Source organism: Mustela erminea, chromosome X (assembly GCF_009829155.1).
Source record: "Mustela erminea isolate mMusErm1 chromosome X, mMusErm1.Pri, whole genome shotgun sequence".
Taxonomy (NCBI): domain Eukaryota; kingdom Metazoa; phylum Chordata; class Mammalia; order Carnivora; family Mustelidae; genus Mustela; species Mustela erminea.
This window is the reverse complement of record NC_045635.1, coordinates 9592679-9607002: the sequence shown is the minus strand read 5'-3', so window position 1 is coordinate 9607002 and position 14324 is coordinate 9592679. Positions and strand designations below refer to the sequence as shown.

Sequence of the window (14324 nt, the reverse complement as noted above, 5' to 3'; positions counted from 1 at the left end):
ATTAATCTGGAAACATGCCTGCCCGCACCGCAATGCCCCCTGCGGCTCTTCCTCCTCAATCCCCTTCCTCCTCTTCTGTGCACCAGACCCACATTGCTGTGGGGGGCCCCTGCCTGCTTCGGATTCCTCGCCTTTGTCCTGCACAGGGACTCCCCCCCCCGGTTGGCTCCTGCACACGCACATTCACTCCTCATTTCGTCTTGCCCTTTGCTTCTTGGTGGCTCCAGACTGAGACGCTATCCGGCGCCCAAGGAAAAGTAGGAAGTCAAGACATTTTGTTTCTCAGTGACTGTTCCTTCCGCTTACTGTCAAGATCTTTGGCATGGATCTCCTCTACAACCACGCTCACCTACTTCAGAGAGTTGTGTTTTAACTGTGGGAAAACACGTAGGACGGAAAATCTGCAATTTTAACCATTTTTCAGTGTAAATTCAGGAACACCAACTACCTTCATGAAGTTGCACAACCATCCCTGTCAGCAGTTTCTAAACCCTTTCCATCACCCCAGAGACACAAACCCTGAAGTGCTAAAACACCCACATCCCCTCCCCCAGTCCCTGGAGACCTCTCCTCTACTTCGAGTCTCAGAGAGCTGCTTTTATGACCTATCCCCCCACTTAACTGAGCTTGGAGAGAGGAATTTAAGCCTACGACAAGTGTTTGTATTGTACATGGCATACTGAATCTTGACTGCAGTGGAATGAGAAATATAAACAGGCATGGTTCCCACAGCTCTCTTCACTTGAACATGATTTTGGTTGACGTTAGCAGCTCTCAAAGTCTTTGCTTCATAGTAAAACTTGGAAACAGGAAAGGGAGGATGTGATGCTCATTACAGTTGGAAGTTCTGGGTCTCATCTTTCCCCCTTGAGTCCTCCTCCTCCCCTCACCTGCATTTTCTAGAAACTCTGACACCCAGCTGTTTAAGCAGAACAGTCAAAATAGTCAAGCAAATAGTCAAATAGTCAAAGTAGTTCAACAGATAATCCTTGGACAAAGACGTAGAAGAAGACAAAGCCTCCTGTTCCTTTCAGCATGGAAAAGATAGCACGATATGCTGTAGAGGTTTCTTCCAGAAGGGTCTTTCTTTGACCTGGCATTTGACCTTGTTTCTGCTCAAATGAAATAAACTGGCTGATACCTTTGAGTAGAAATGTGCATAGGCCCTCCTAACTAAAAGGACCCTGGATCACTTCAGAGTAAAAGCACAATGGTTACCTTCCGAGAAAATCAACAGTGCAGCAGCTAGAACACGTTCAAATTTAGACTCTGCACCAATGGGTTCCCAGGCCTGATGAAGGGATCAGGGAGCAAGCAGTGGGAAGGACCGCCATGGAGAGCCAGCCTGGAGTCGGGGGCATTGAGGTCAATCACTACCTCCAACTGGCTGGGGGGGATTTGGAGTTACCTTTCTGACAAGGTAACGATGCAGAGCAGAGTTCCTCAACCTGAGCACTATTGGTATTTGGGGCTGGGCCTTTGTTGGTGATGGGAGCCGTCAGGTGCATTGTAGGATGTTTCAGGCAGCAGCCCAGACTGCCATTGTCTAGCTGTCAGTGTCCCTCCATTTGCCCCTCAAGTGAGGACAACCACAAGTGTCCTCTAGACGCTGTCAAAGGTCCCAGGGGGGCGGGCAATGGGACAAAACCACACCTGGCAGAGCATAACTTAGATTAAAATGGCCATGAATGAATCTTACCATTGCATTCTGCCTGTGTTTCTGCATTATGAATGTGGACATACTGTTTTTCCAGGTGTTGCTTAAAGCTTTTCTGTTTGGATTTCTGTGCCAGAATGAGGAAACGGAAGGCATGCTTTTGAGGATCTCTTATTCTATCATATCCTTCCTTCTTACTCACACCTGCTTGGGCTTTTTTTCTTTATTTCTTTCCTTCCTCTTCTTACTGAGAAATAACTATTGTTTTAAAGAATTGATTGAGGCTTGGCGGTTTACTCTATTTTCCTACTGCACTAACTCAATAAATAGATACTTTTCCATAACAAGTAACAAAAAATACTTTTTGACAGGTGGTTTATACTGGCTGGACATCATTTAAAAGAGCACTTCAAGGGGTTTCATTTGATGAAGCATCACAAGATACACTTCCTTTTTGGAGCTTCACAAAAGTTCTAAAGGGGTATTAAATCCTCTTTCAGGCAAAGGGCTGTTACGTGGAAGCCCCCAGGCCTTCTGTGTCCTTGAGGACTCTCTGTGGCTTGAGGGAAAAGCAGTAACACTCTCCATAAGCATTCTCTTGGCCCAAGCCCACCAGGGAGCTGAAGTGTAATTAATGTTTGTAAAACATTTTTGAGATGGAAAACACTATTAAGTCAAACCACTGCTACGAAAAGTGTTATTTTCAAAACCTCACCGACACGCTAGCATCTGTCTTAACTAGTCCTGAGGGAGACCGTAAAGGCTACAAGTACCAAGGGGTGACAGAGATGGGGGTCCTAACAGGACTCCTGGCGCCAGGCAAGGAGGTGCTTGAGATAATGATATATTCCTCGCTGGCACGCTGACTACAGTCCTGCTCTCCAGAGCAATCTTGAGCAACTAATTATTTATGTGAGTGAATAATGGAAATGCTTCTCTTTGTTTTATACCTCGGATGTTACTGAAACAAATCAACAGTTTCCAACCCAGGGTGCAAATCAGGAGTCAGCTGGTGACAGTGAGTCTGCTAAAAGATTCAAACCGTAAGGAACACGGGCAGAGGCCATAAGGGACCCAGGGATGTCCCAAACATGGGGCTACAAGGCTCAGGAAGTCTTGGTGACATCCCCTCAGGGCATGGCCCTCTTCCCAGTCAGAGGTGGAAAGGCAGGGAGTGGGCATCCATTTTACTGCCATGGACGGTGGCAGAGATTCCAAGTATCTCAGGGGCTTGGGATTCATGGAACCCAAAGGCAAAGCAAAGCTGAAGATGTATCCCTTCCTCTGAGTTAACCTGGTTTGGGTGGCAGAATGATCTAGAACCTGGCCCCTGCTTCAGCTTCTGCAGCCTGGCGCACTCGTGTTGCATGCCATCTGCTATCTGTGTGGCCAGGTACTGGACCTTGGGACACTGAGCACAGCAGGATGGAGATACGCCTCTGAGCCGGATCATGCTAAAATGCCTCAGGAGGAATGTGGAAGCTGCTGGAACACCTAACAAGGACCTCTACCAGATTGTGGCATCTTGCCCCTCCCTCCTTGTCCAAACCAGTTCCAACCACAGGAGTAAGTGTGTCCCAGGTGGCCACTCCCTGGGGGCTGGAGACATGTCCGACTACTTTCAAACTGTGAGATCCTTAACAGAGGGCATGCACGATGAGAGGGGTACTTGAATAAACTTGTAAAAATTGGTATTTGTTTACAATTCTGTTCTCACGTGCTAAAAGTAAACACTTGGATGTATTTTATCCTTTAATACTTTGCGGGGAGAGAGTTGTGGACACATTCCGTGCAGTCCGACCATTGATCTTTCATTCCGGTGCCGGTAATAAGTGGGAGCCAATGGACTGTAAATTGGAGAGTCCTTCACCAGATACCAGTTTGCAGTCCTGTGGAATTGCATAAATTGGGCAAAGACACACAAATCGGGTTACTTTGTTTTCTTCCAAAGAGCACCCACTGCATTTCAAATACAAGCCAAGCCCCTCCCCACGCTGTACAAGGCTTTGCACAGTCTAGCCCTTGCACACCCTTGGGCTGCTCCCCCTCTCACGCACAGCCCCCCGTCCACATTGCCTCTTTCCATCCGCTCCACACGTCTGCTGGCATTTGCTACTCCTGGAGGCCCACACCCCTCCCATCTTCCCAACTGGTTCTTTCTTTTTAGCTCTCTTCAGAGAGGACTGCCCTGACCACTCAAAAAGACCCGTTCCCCAAATAGTATCAGCTTACCTTGTTTTTATAGCACCTACTACTCTGATTAAAGTTAGTGTTCACTTGTATATTATTATATCCAGGGTGTCCATTTAATGTATTGTCCAAACTGAGTCACCCTTGAGCGCAAGAGCTATTAATAATTATGCTGGGACAACGAAATGCTGAACTAACAGGGCCTCCAGATGTATGAATCACTGGAATTGTCACATACCAGGAAATGGAATCTTCCTTAGGGCATGGATGTTGTCTGGCTTCTTCACTGTTGATCCCGGACCGGGGAAGTGCCCCTACCACTGGTGTTGAATGAAGGACTTCTATGTGCATGGATTTACATGCTTAATTTTGCCTGGTCATTTTTGTAATTTTCTAGATACTAAAATATGTGCATATATATTTACAATTTTAAGAGAAAGAAATTTCCCCAAATTATATCAACCGTATGGTAACTATGTTAGATGTACTAATATGGATGTTGACTGATAAACACATAATTTTCCTTGGTTCTGTATGTGTTTTAATGGCGGTATAATGGTTGAGTTTTTCCTTCTTCAACCTCTTATCTGTGACAATACGGTCTGTAAAATTTTCAAACTAAAAGAAAAAAAAAATGGGAAGACGGAAGAATATTTCCTTAAACAGCACATTGGATCCTGAGCTGGATCTCCAGCTTTTTTTGGCTTACCTGTTTTATGAATTCCAAGCTCCTGAAACACATCTGTCCTGAACCACGGGGGCCCGCCGCAATCCAGGCCAGTAAAATGGCTGTCCACTCCTTGCCCGTCTACCTGCTTGCTTACTTCCAGTCACCGTTAAGTGGACCACTGCATTGGATGGCAGAACCTCAGTCACACTCACATTCTTGCCTTCAGGAACTAGAAGAAAAAGTGTTGGTTGGATGGGCTGATCCACAATCATCCAGACTCTCCAGAAGCATTCATTTACTTAAAAAAATACTGAGTGCCTGCTATAGACATGGCCCGGGGTGAAGGCATCTTGTCAAGTTTGTTCATCCTCATTTAATTTTCTTTCTCCATCACTTTCATCATCTACTGTTGCAGATTAAACCCTTTACTTCTCTTTTCCTATGGAATTATACCTACTGGGTCTTGCTCTGACATTACGTCCGATGGTGTTGAAATGCAGAGAACAGTGGCTGTAAATGGGCCCCAGAACGAGGATATCAGAGGACAGAAGTTCACGGGGATCGCACTTGGCTGAACTGAAATTCAGACTTGGTTGCTTCCCTTCATAGGAGGCATTTGTGGCTAGGGATTTGGGACAGAGACCCGGGGCCAAAGAGAGTTTTATACTGAATATATGAACAAAAAAATCTAAGTGTATGTTGAATAATCTGGGCAATTGGAAGTGAATTTCCTGAGCTATATTGATTTGAACAAGCACTTGCATTACTGATTTTTTTTTTTAAGATTTTTATTTATCTGACAGACAAAGATCACAAGTAGGCAGAGAGGCAGGCAGAGAGAGAGGGGGAAGCAGGCTCCCCGCTGAGCAGAGAGCCCGATGCGGGGCTTGATCCCAGGACCCTGGGATCATGACCTGAGCCAAAGGCAGAGGCTTAACCCACTGAGCCATCCAGGCACCCCATGCCCTACTGATTTTTAATTGATCTCGGGTTTTCAAATTGAGAAAACAGGATACTGGAAAGGGCACATCACAACTAGACAGCTGTGTGACCTTGATGAACCTCTCTATACTCAGGGCTCTCTCACTCATGGTGGCGTTGGGCTAAATGATCATTAAATTCTTTTTTTTTTTTTTTTAAGATTTTATTTATTTGACAGACAGAGATCACAAGTAGGCAGAGAGGCAGGCAGAGAGAGAGGAGGAAGCAGGCTTCCTGCTGAGCAGAGAGCCCGATGTGGGGCTCGATTCCAGGACCCTGGGATCATGACCTAAGCCGAAGGCAGAGGCTTTAACCCACTGAGCCACCCAGGCGCCCCTGATCATTAAATTCTTATCCAGCTCTCATTTCCTATGTGTCAAAGATATAAGCTAAATAAATTAATAATTGAATATTTACATAAGAGATATTCAAGTTCCCCATTAATCTCTATCATGTTTCATGTATTTTCCTAACATATTATCTACTGCCTAATCATATCAGGAGGGGGAGAGTACAGATGTTTTTTGCCCACAGTATGTACACCCGTATTCTTCTTCCTTGGTTCCCCCAACCCTTTAATTAAGAATTGGGTTTTTAGGCCAGTTTTCTTTAGGAATAACCACATTTCATATGAAGTCTGTCGTTATTGATGGCTCCAGGATATTAACACATTTCATAAATGTGGGCACAAGATTCCTGGTGCAAATGTCATTAGGGATAAATTAAATGGATATAAGAAAATATGATCATGAATAATATTTAATAGTCATTGAACATTAAAATTCTTTTAACAAATTATATAGGTAATCAAAAAGAAACATTCTATTTCTTTCATTTCCATAGACAACAATGTTGATAGAGATGCCATCGTCTGTTCACTGGCTATGTGCAGAATCCTACTACGGTCATTAGTGTTGTTCGGGACACCATCATCTCTTCTCAGAATATCTAAAACACCTGAAGAGAAGTATTATGTTGTAGATATATGACATCTTACCTGGATACCTGCAGAATCTCATGGTAATTAATATGGTTAAGGACACACCACTCTTTGTCTAGACTAAAATATTCCAAGGCCACTAGCAGGGTAAGGGATAGATTAGCTCTTACCTAGATACATGTAAAACTCCAAAGTCAGCCCTATAGTTACAGACATAGTCATCATCTGCCTGCGTATGGGTAAAAGCCCCTCGGTCACAAATATATTCAGACAAATACCATCTCCGATCTGAGTATCTAGCAAGGTGCAGGATCAAGATCGTGGTAGGGACACGTCATCCCTTGTTTAGGTAACTGCAAAATCCCACAGTTATTCTCCTGATTAGGGACACCAACAACTCTTACCTGGACATCTACAGATTTCCAAGAAAAACACCTTAGTTACAGATACCATCATAGTGTGACAGGATATCTGCAAAATTTCCCTGATCACTGCCTACAACTTACAAATACTTGCAAATAAACATGGTCACTAGGTTGGCTTCAGAAAACCAACACAGTCTACCTGGATATGTGCAAAGTCTCATGAGCTCTAACTCTGGTATAAACACCATTATCTTGTACTTAGTGCGAACAAAATTTTGCCTTCAATACCATACAGAGGTTCTCAACAATCTCTTAACTGGAGAACAGTGTTTAATGATAGTGCCCAAAGCTGGACACCTGAAAATCGAATGAGCACTGCACACCTAAAAGGAACCGTAAAATGTATCCAGATACCTGCAAAAATCCAGCGAGAAGACCTTGAATAAAGACACTTTTCTCCTCCTGAGTGGGTACCTGCAAAAACACAAATCAAGAGATGATGGTTCAAATAACAATAGTATTCATTCATTCCATTTTATTTCCTTACTAGCACAAGTTCAACTTATTCATTCACATGGAGTACATTTTTCTCATTTTATGAATTTCGAGCAAGACTTTTTTTCCACAGGCAACTATTAGAAACTAAAAATATTATTATATGACTTGAGTAGGTCATTTTTCCCTAGGATTGTTTTTGAATCCCCTTATAATATTTTTAAATTTTAATTCCAGTAAACATACAGTGTTATACTAGTTTCAGGTATACAATATGGCAATTCAACAATTTCATACATCACCCGGTGCTCATCACGACCATAGTATTTAATCTGGGATTTTCCTGGTATATTTTCTTGAAGGCCTTCCATCATCTTTTGAGTGTATTTCTATAAAATTTCATGGTAAAAACTGCGTTAGGAATACATGTATTATCTGAACATCTGAAAAATCCCATCAAATTCATGAGGTCTATCAAATCTACCTAGAAACTTGCGGAAGTACAAGGTCAACCCCCCAGTTAGAGACACAACACTGTCTTGACAAGATAACTGTAAGAAGCCAGCTCAAGAATGAGGATATGAGCAAAATGCTAACTTACCTGGACACTTATGTAATCTCTGATTATCACTGATGTTATACAAACATTATATCTAAACTTTACAATAAGGGCTAATGCTTACTAGCATTGATTGACAATAGCATTTCTTACCTGAATACCTGCAAAAACCCCCAGCAATACAAGGTTAGGAATACCATCCATACTTACTCAGCTATCCAAATATTAGATGGTCTAGAGCATGGAAAAGGCTATCATCATCACTTACCTGGATTCAAACAAAATCCCTTTAACGATCATTATGAGGATTACCATGGTATCTTACCAGTAACCTGAAGAACACATTTTGGTAGATGTGCTATGACACACCTTTATTACCTGGACCCTGATAATAACCTTGTCACCAGCGTCACTGCAGGACTCTCTGAATCTTTCTTTTTTTTTTTTTTTAAGATTTTATTTATTTGTCAGAGAGAGAGCACGTGCACGAGCACAAGCAGAGGGAGTGGCAGGCAGAAGGAGAAGCAGGCTCCCCATTGAGCAAGGAGCCGATGTGGGGCTCGATCCCAGGACCCTGGGATCATGACCTGAAGGCAAAAGCAGATGCTTAAATGACTCAACCATCCAGGCATCCCATGACTCATTCAATCTACCTAGAATCACAGACAGGCCTACCTCGCTGTCAGAAATGCCATCACCTCTTGAATGTTCACCTGTAAGAAAGCAAACACACACACACACACACACACACACACACACACACAAACAACAAAAATAAACCCAAACCACACTACTAACAGTAATTACATAGATATTTGCAAACTGCTCAATACTCACATGGTTAAACAACTTTTTTTTTCTAAAATATAAAGCAGTAGGATAACACGGTTTCTACAACTGGTCAAACATGATCATTTCTTACCTGAAAACCTAGCAAAAAGAAAAAGAAAAGCCCATGGTCAAACAAGAATGAACATCACTTATGTCAGTATGTGACGACTGGCTGTTCTGTGATGTGATGAAGGTGTGTACCATCTCTTACCTGGATACCAGAACTGTCACCTGTTAATAACCATTAGGTTCATCATGAGCTTAGCACATGAACCTGAAAAACACATTATGATATATGTATAAAAGAATACAACTTGTTCTACCAGGACATCTCCTAAAAGTCTTTATCATTTTCATCATTGAAAAACATTAACTATACCAGAATCTTTGTATACTCCAAGGTCAAGATCACAGTCAGGTGAGACAACATTTCCTAACAGGACACTGGCAAAATTCCCATGGTCACTACTGTGGTAGGAAACATCATCTTAATTGCCTAGCTATGATACTACTCTAACACTCAGAGATAAACAAAAATTGTCTTTAAAACATAGAAAATGAAAATACATGGTTTCTATATGGGCAAGGGATCTATACCATTTCTTACCTGAATGCCCCTGAAGAAATCATGGTATCAATGTTCGGGCCACTGCCAATACTTACCAAATTCTCTGGAGATTGGATGGCCTTTCCCGTGGTTTAGGCCCACAGCTTCCCTTACCTGCATACCAGCAACATCCCTGCCCCCATTAATGACCCGTATTAGGTTCACTATGATCTCTTGACAGGAATCTGAAAAAAATGTTATAAAACATAAGTTTAAGGACACAACTTTTTCTACCAGGACACCTGCAAATGACCTGGGTCACTTCATCATTATGACACATACCAACTCTGGATACTTACAGTACTCCCAGGTCAACACCAATGTCAGAAAACCATCATTTCTTGACTGCACACCTGTAAAAAATCATATGGGTAGTACTGTGGCAGGGAAAACCATGACAAATACCTACATACCTATGATCTCTTAACATATATGGTATTAATTAACATAAATTTTATCTAAAATGTAAAAAGTAAAAATGTATAGTCTCTAGAATTGGTAAGGGTTTTTATTTCTTACCTGAATCCCTGCAACAAAATCATGATAATAAGAAGTGTCAGCACATGTTACCAACTTACCTAAACATTTGTGGTTTCAGTCTAGTGTATCACTTACCTCGATACGAGCAATGTCCCCCAGCCCCATTCATGGCTATGGCTAGGCTCAGGGGATCTCTCCACATGTGCTGGAAAACGTGTTGTGGTTTATGTGTTTGGTACACATCTCGTTCTTCTCCCTGTGCACTTGCAAATCCCCTTGTCACCTGTACCATTTGGGAACCCATGAACATTACCTGGACACTCCCAGAACACTGAGGTTAAACTCCAGTAAGGTTTACCTTCCTCTCTTGGAGGCACACCTGCAAATATCCCACAGTAATAATGCAGTTACAACAATATAATAAAGAACCTGGATGTTTACCATTTGTCTGCCACTGTGAGTGAGAAATACACTTTATCACCGTACAAGAGAACAATAAAAACTCCTACTTGGCTAGTACTAGGAGGGTCCAATTAATGGAACTTGTACTTGCCCAAAATGGGGGAAGTAGGAGTCTGGCGCAAGGACGTCTATAATGAGTTCATGCTACAGCACGCATACACGGTGTACTGTCAAGGCCCGAGAGGGAGAGCTGCAAAAATGTATGCTAACCCAGGTGTTAGAGCCACTGTAATCACTCACCTCTGTGTATGAAGATCATGTGACCTGTGCCATGGTGTAGACCCACGTCATCACGTACTCCAGCATCTGACATGAGTACGACATTAACTACCAGCGACAGGCTCATAGTGAGGTCTTCACATGAACCTGGGAAAAAATAGTGGAAAATGTGCTTGGTCCACGGCTCATTCTAGTGGGACACCAGCAAATTCCTCAGTCAACTGTATCATCTGCAGTTCATCAGTGTTACCTGGATACCTGCAGGACACTGACGTTTTATCCTAATGAGAGATACCTTCCTCTCCTGAAGGGCTACCTGCAAAACGGCCCTGGGCAGTCACGTGGTGAGGGACAGTATGAGGAATGAGCAGGTCTCTGCCTTCCAACCCCCCGGGCTGTAGGAAACATACAATCTTGGAACAAGAAACCAGTAAAGTCTCATACTTACTAGCACTAGTTGGGTCAATTTCTGAGCTGCAAAGATGTCAAAATCACAGTTACCTTAGTGTTGAAAGCCACATTCACATATGAAAATCAAGCAGCTCTCTAAGGCGGTAATGCCGCATGTTCTCATACCTGTGTACCAGGAAAGGCCTTCACGGGGACAATTGCGAAACCACTAGGTGACATGGTGTCTCGGAAACCACACTCAATCACTCAGATATCTGAAGATCAGATGGTCTGTATTGAGCTAAGACCGACTTTTTCACTTACTTGGTTACCGGTAAGGTCCTGTTAAGGACCATTGTCAGGTTCACTGTGATCTCATGACTGCTGGAACCTGAGGACATGATGGACAAGTGTGTTGAAGGACAAAACATGTTTTATATACAAAAATAAAAAAAAATTCCTGCAAATAATCTTGATCACCTCCATCGCTGCAGGAACCACCAAGACTCCTGGGATCCTCGCAGAGGTTAAAGGTAAACACCAGAGTTAGAGAAACCGTCGTCTCTTTCCTGACTACCTAGAGAAATCTCATTGTAAGTACCATGGTGTGGAACAGAGGAGTAAGTTACTGGGACACCCACCTATCCCTCAGTGGCTACTAAGGTTAAATATACAGTATATCTAAACTCTAAAATAATAAAGACTTATTGGTTATGTTGGGCAAGACTTATTATGTTGGGAAAACATAACTGAGTAATCGCAAAAGAAAAAAAAACAAACCCACCATGGTAACACAAATGTTAAGAACCCCACTGACTCTAAGATCTGAAGATCAGGTGGTCTGTAGGGAGCTTGGGGCACAGAGCAGCGCTTACCTGATTCAAGCAATGTCCCTTTAATGATCATTAGGAGGTTCACTGTGATCTCTTGACAGGAACCTGGAAAACACTTTGTGGCAAATACATCTACAGTCACACTTTCTACAGCTGGACCCCCAAAAAAGCCTTGTTCACTGCCATCACCGCAGAACTCATCAGCTCTCCCTGGAACCTTGAAGTACCCTAAGATAGGTGCCATTGTTAGAGACGTCATCATCTCTTGACTGCTCTCCTGAAAAATACCAAGGTTATTCCTGTAACTCACAGCTCAGTCGTAATTATGTGGATATCTGTAAATTGCTCAACAATCACATGGTCAAACATAATTTTTTCTAACATGTAAAACAGTAGGATAATATGGTCGCTAGAATTTATAAGGTTTCTATGATTTCTTACCTGACTACGTGCAAAAGAGTCATGATAATAAGAAACGTGAGAAACACATCACCTATGTAAATATCTGATTATTAAATATGATTTAATATCAATTAATATCTGACTACTAAACAGATATTAAATATCTGTAGGTCCAAGCATCACCCACCTCCATACAACAATGTCCAATGTTAACTACCATTGATAGGTTTACCATTAATGTGTTGATGTGAACTTGAAAAACATACCGTAATAAATGTCTTATTTCACTTCCACACCTTCAAAGTCCCTTGTCACTTGTATCATTTTGGGATCCATCCACAGTACCTGGATACTTGTTTGCAGAACGCCAAGGTCAAACCGTAAGAGGAGACACCTTCCTCTCTTGGAAGGGTGCCTGCAACAACCCCTTTGTCAGTAACACTGTAAAGGACGATATAATAAGTTACATGAAAACCTGCATAACCATCTTTCATTAGTATTAATATGTGTTATTTAATGAAGAATAGACAAATCTCACTCTTTCTAGTATTACTAGGGACAAGTTAATTTCTTAACTATATGATGACAAAAACTAGGTGAATGTGTCTCAGAAACATTCATTTTGTAGATCCTAAGATTGAGAATGTCTCTAATGAGGGACTGACACAACATCTCCTACCCATACACTGGAGGCAAAGGCCTTAACAGGATGCCTGCAAAAAACATGGTAACATTGTGTTGAGAGACCCCATCCTCATTTCCCTAGATAGGTGAAGATCAAATGATCTGTACTTACATACCTGCTTACTATCGAGGTCCAACGCACAACTGTGGTGAGGTTCACTATGACATCATGGCTTCTGGAACCTTTCAAAAACAAGTGTTTAGGGGCTAAATGACAGTTTGTTCAACGTGAATCAAAAACGAAACAAAAAAAGGTACCAGCCAATCATGTTATAGTCACATCATTAAGTGAATCACCAACACTACCCGGTTCCTTCAGAACTTCAACATCAACATCAGTGTTAGAGATGGACCATCTTCAAGCACCTGTAGAAGTCTCCTGGTCAAAAGCACGGTGTGGAACAGGAGGATGACTTAGTGCACAACTTCATGTCCTTCGGTCATCGCTCAGGTTAAGCACACATGATAGGTGAACTCTCAAAAACATTAGGGCTATCCTTGGGACAACAGCATTTCTTCACTGAATCCCTGCATAAAAACAGAAAAGTTAGGCACACTGTCCATCCTTCCCTACATAACTGAAGACCAGACTGCATTTAGGGTTCCAGAGGCCCGCGTCATTACTTACCGAGACACAAGCAAAGTCTTATTATTGATCATTAGGATATTTACCATGACTTCACTTTACCATGACAAACACTTGTAGAAAAAGTATCTACCGGGACACCTTTGCTGCCAGGTGCCTGCGAGTAGCCTTCGTCACTACCATCGCTGCAGAACCCAACATCTAACTCCACCTGGATTCCCGCAGTGCTCCAAAGTCTATGCCATTGTCAGAAACACCATCATCTCTTCCCTGCTCACCTGCAGAGGGACCCTGGTTAATGTTGTGCAGTTGTACAATCAGCAGTTGTACAATTCCATCGTCGTTATGTGCAGACCCACAAGTGTCTCCTGGTTAAAAATAAATTAAAATTAATAAAAATAAAAAGAAATTTTCTCAAAAATATAAAACAGTAGGATAACATGACTTCTAGAATTGACAAAAACACTATCATTACTTACCTGAAAAGCTGAACTAAATCACATAGTAGAACAAGTGTAGTCCTTCATTATCACTTAACTAGGTATGTGAATGTCAGTTGGTCTCATGTGGTGAAGATAAACATCGCTCATCTGGATACCAGCAATGTCCCCCGTTAACCATTAATTTCACCTTGATCTCTTGACAGGAATCTGAAAAGCACAAGATATATGTGTAAAAAAATAGAACCTGTAGCAAGACACCTCAAATTAATTACCTTATGAGAACATCAACTCCATCTGAATATCTATAGTACTCCAAGGTCAAGACTGTTATCATATATGACATTTCATTAGGAAACACCTGCAGAATTTCCATGGCTACTGCTAGGGTTAGGAAGATTATGGTAATTACCTGAATGCGGCAATCTCTCATTACTCACCAGGATAACATAAAAGTTTCTCTAGGGGCGCCTGAGTGGCTCAGTGGGTTAAGCTTCTGCCTTCGGCTCAGGTCATGGTCTTGGGGTCTTGGG

The 14324-nt window shown here is 42.3% G+C and overlaps 3 long non-coding RNA genes across 8 annotated transcripts; all 3 read right to left on the bottom strand.

Annotated features, from left to right (window-relative positions):
- Positions 1-6239: 6239 nt before the first annotated feature.
- Positions 6240-8345, bottom strand: LOC116582876. Its single transcript, XR_004282543.1, has 3 exons — positions 7596-8345; positions 7218-7277; positions 6240-6455 (listed from the first exon to the last, which is right to left on the bottom strand). It is a non-coding gene; the product is annotated as an uncharacterized LOC116582876 (long non-coding RNA).
- An 80-nt stretch (positions 8346-8425) lies between these two features.
- Positions 8426-12433, bottom strand: LOC116583524. Of its 6 annotated transcripts, none has more exons than XR_004282757.1 (3): positions 12348-12433; positions 9595-11956; positions 8426-9480 (listed from the first exon to the last, which is right to left on the bottom strand). It is a non-coding gene; the product is annotated as an uncharacterized LOC116583524 (long non-coding RNA). The 6 variants fall into 6 exon arrangements; XR_004282762.1 differs by having other exon boundaries at positions 8426-8962; positions 9296-9480; positions 9595-12431; XR_004282758.1 differs by having other exon boundaries at positions 9595-10154; positions 10478-12431.
- A 1202-nt stretch (positions 12434-13635) lies between these two features.
- Positions 13636-14323, bottom strand: LOC116583526. The gene is made up of 3 exons (XR_004282763.1): positions 14232-14323; positions 13831-14001; positions 13636-13719 (listed from the first exon to the last, which is right to left on the bottom strand). It is a non-coding gene; the product is annotated as an uncharacterized LOC116583526 (long non-coding RNA).
- Between the last annotated feature and the right edge of the window lies 1 nt (position 14324).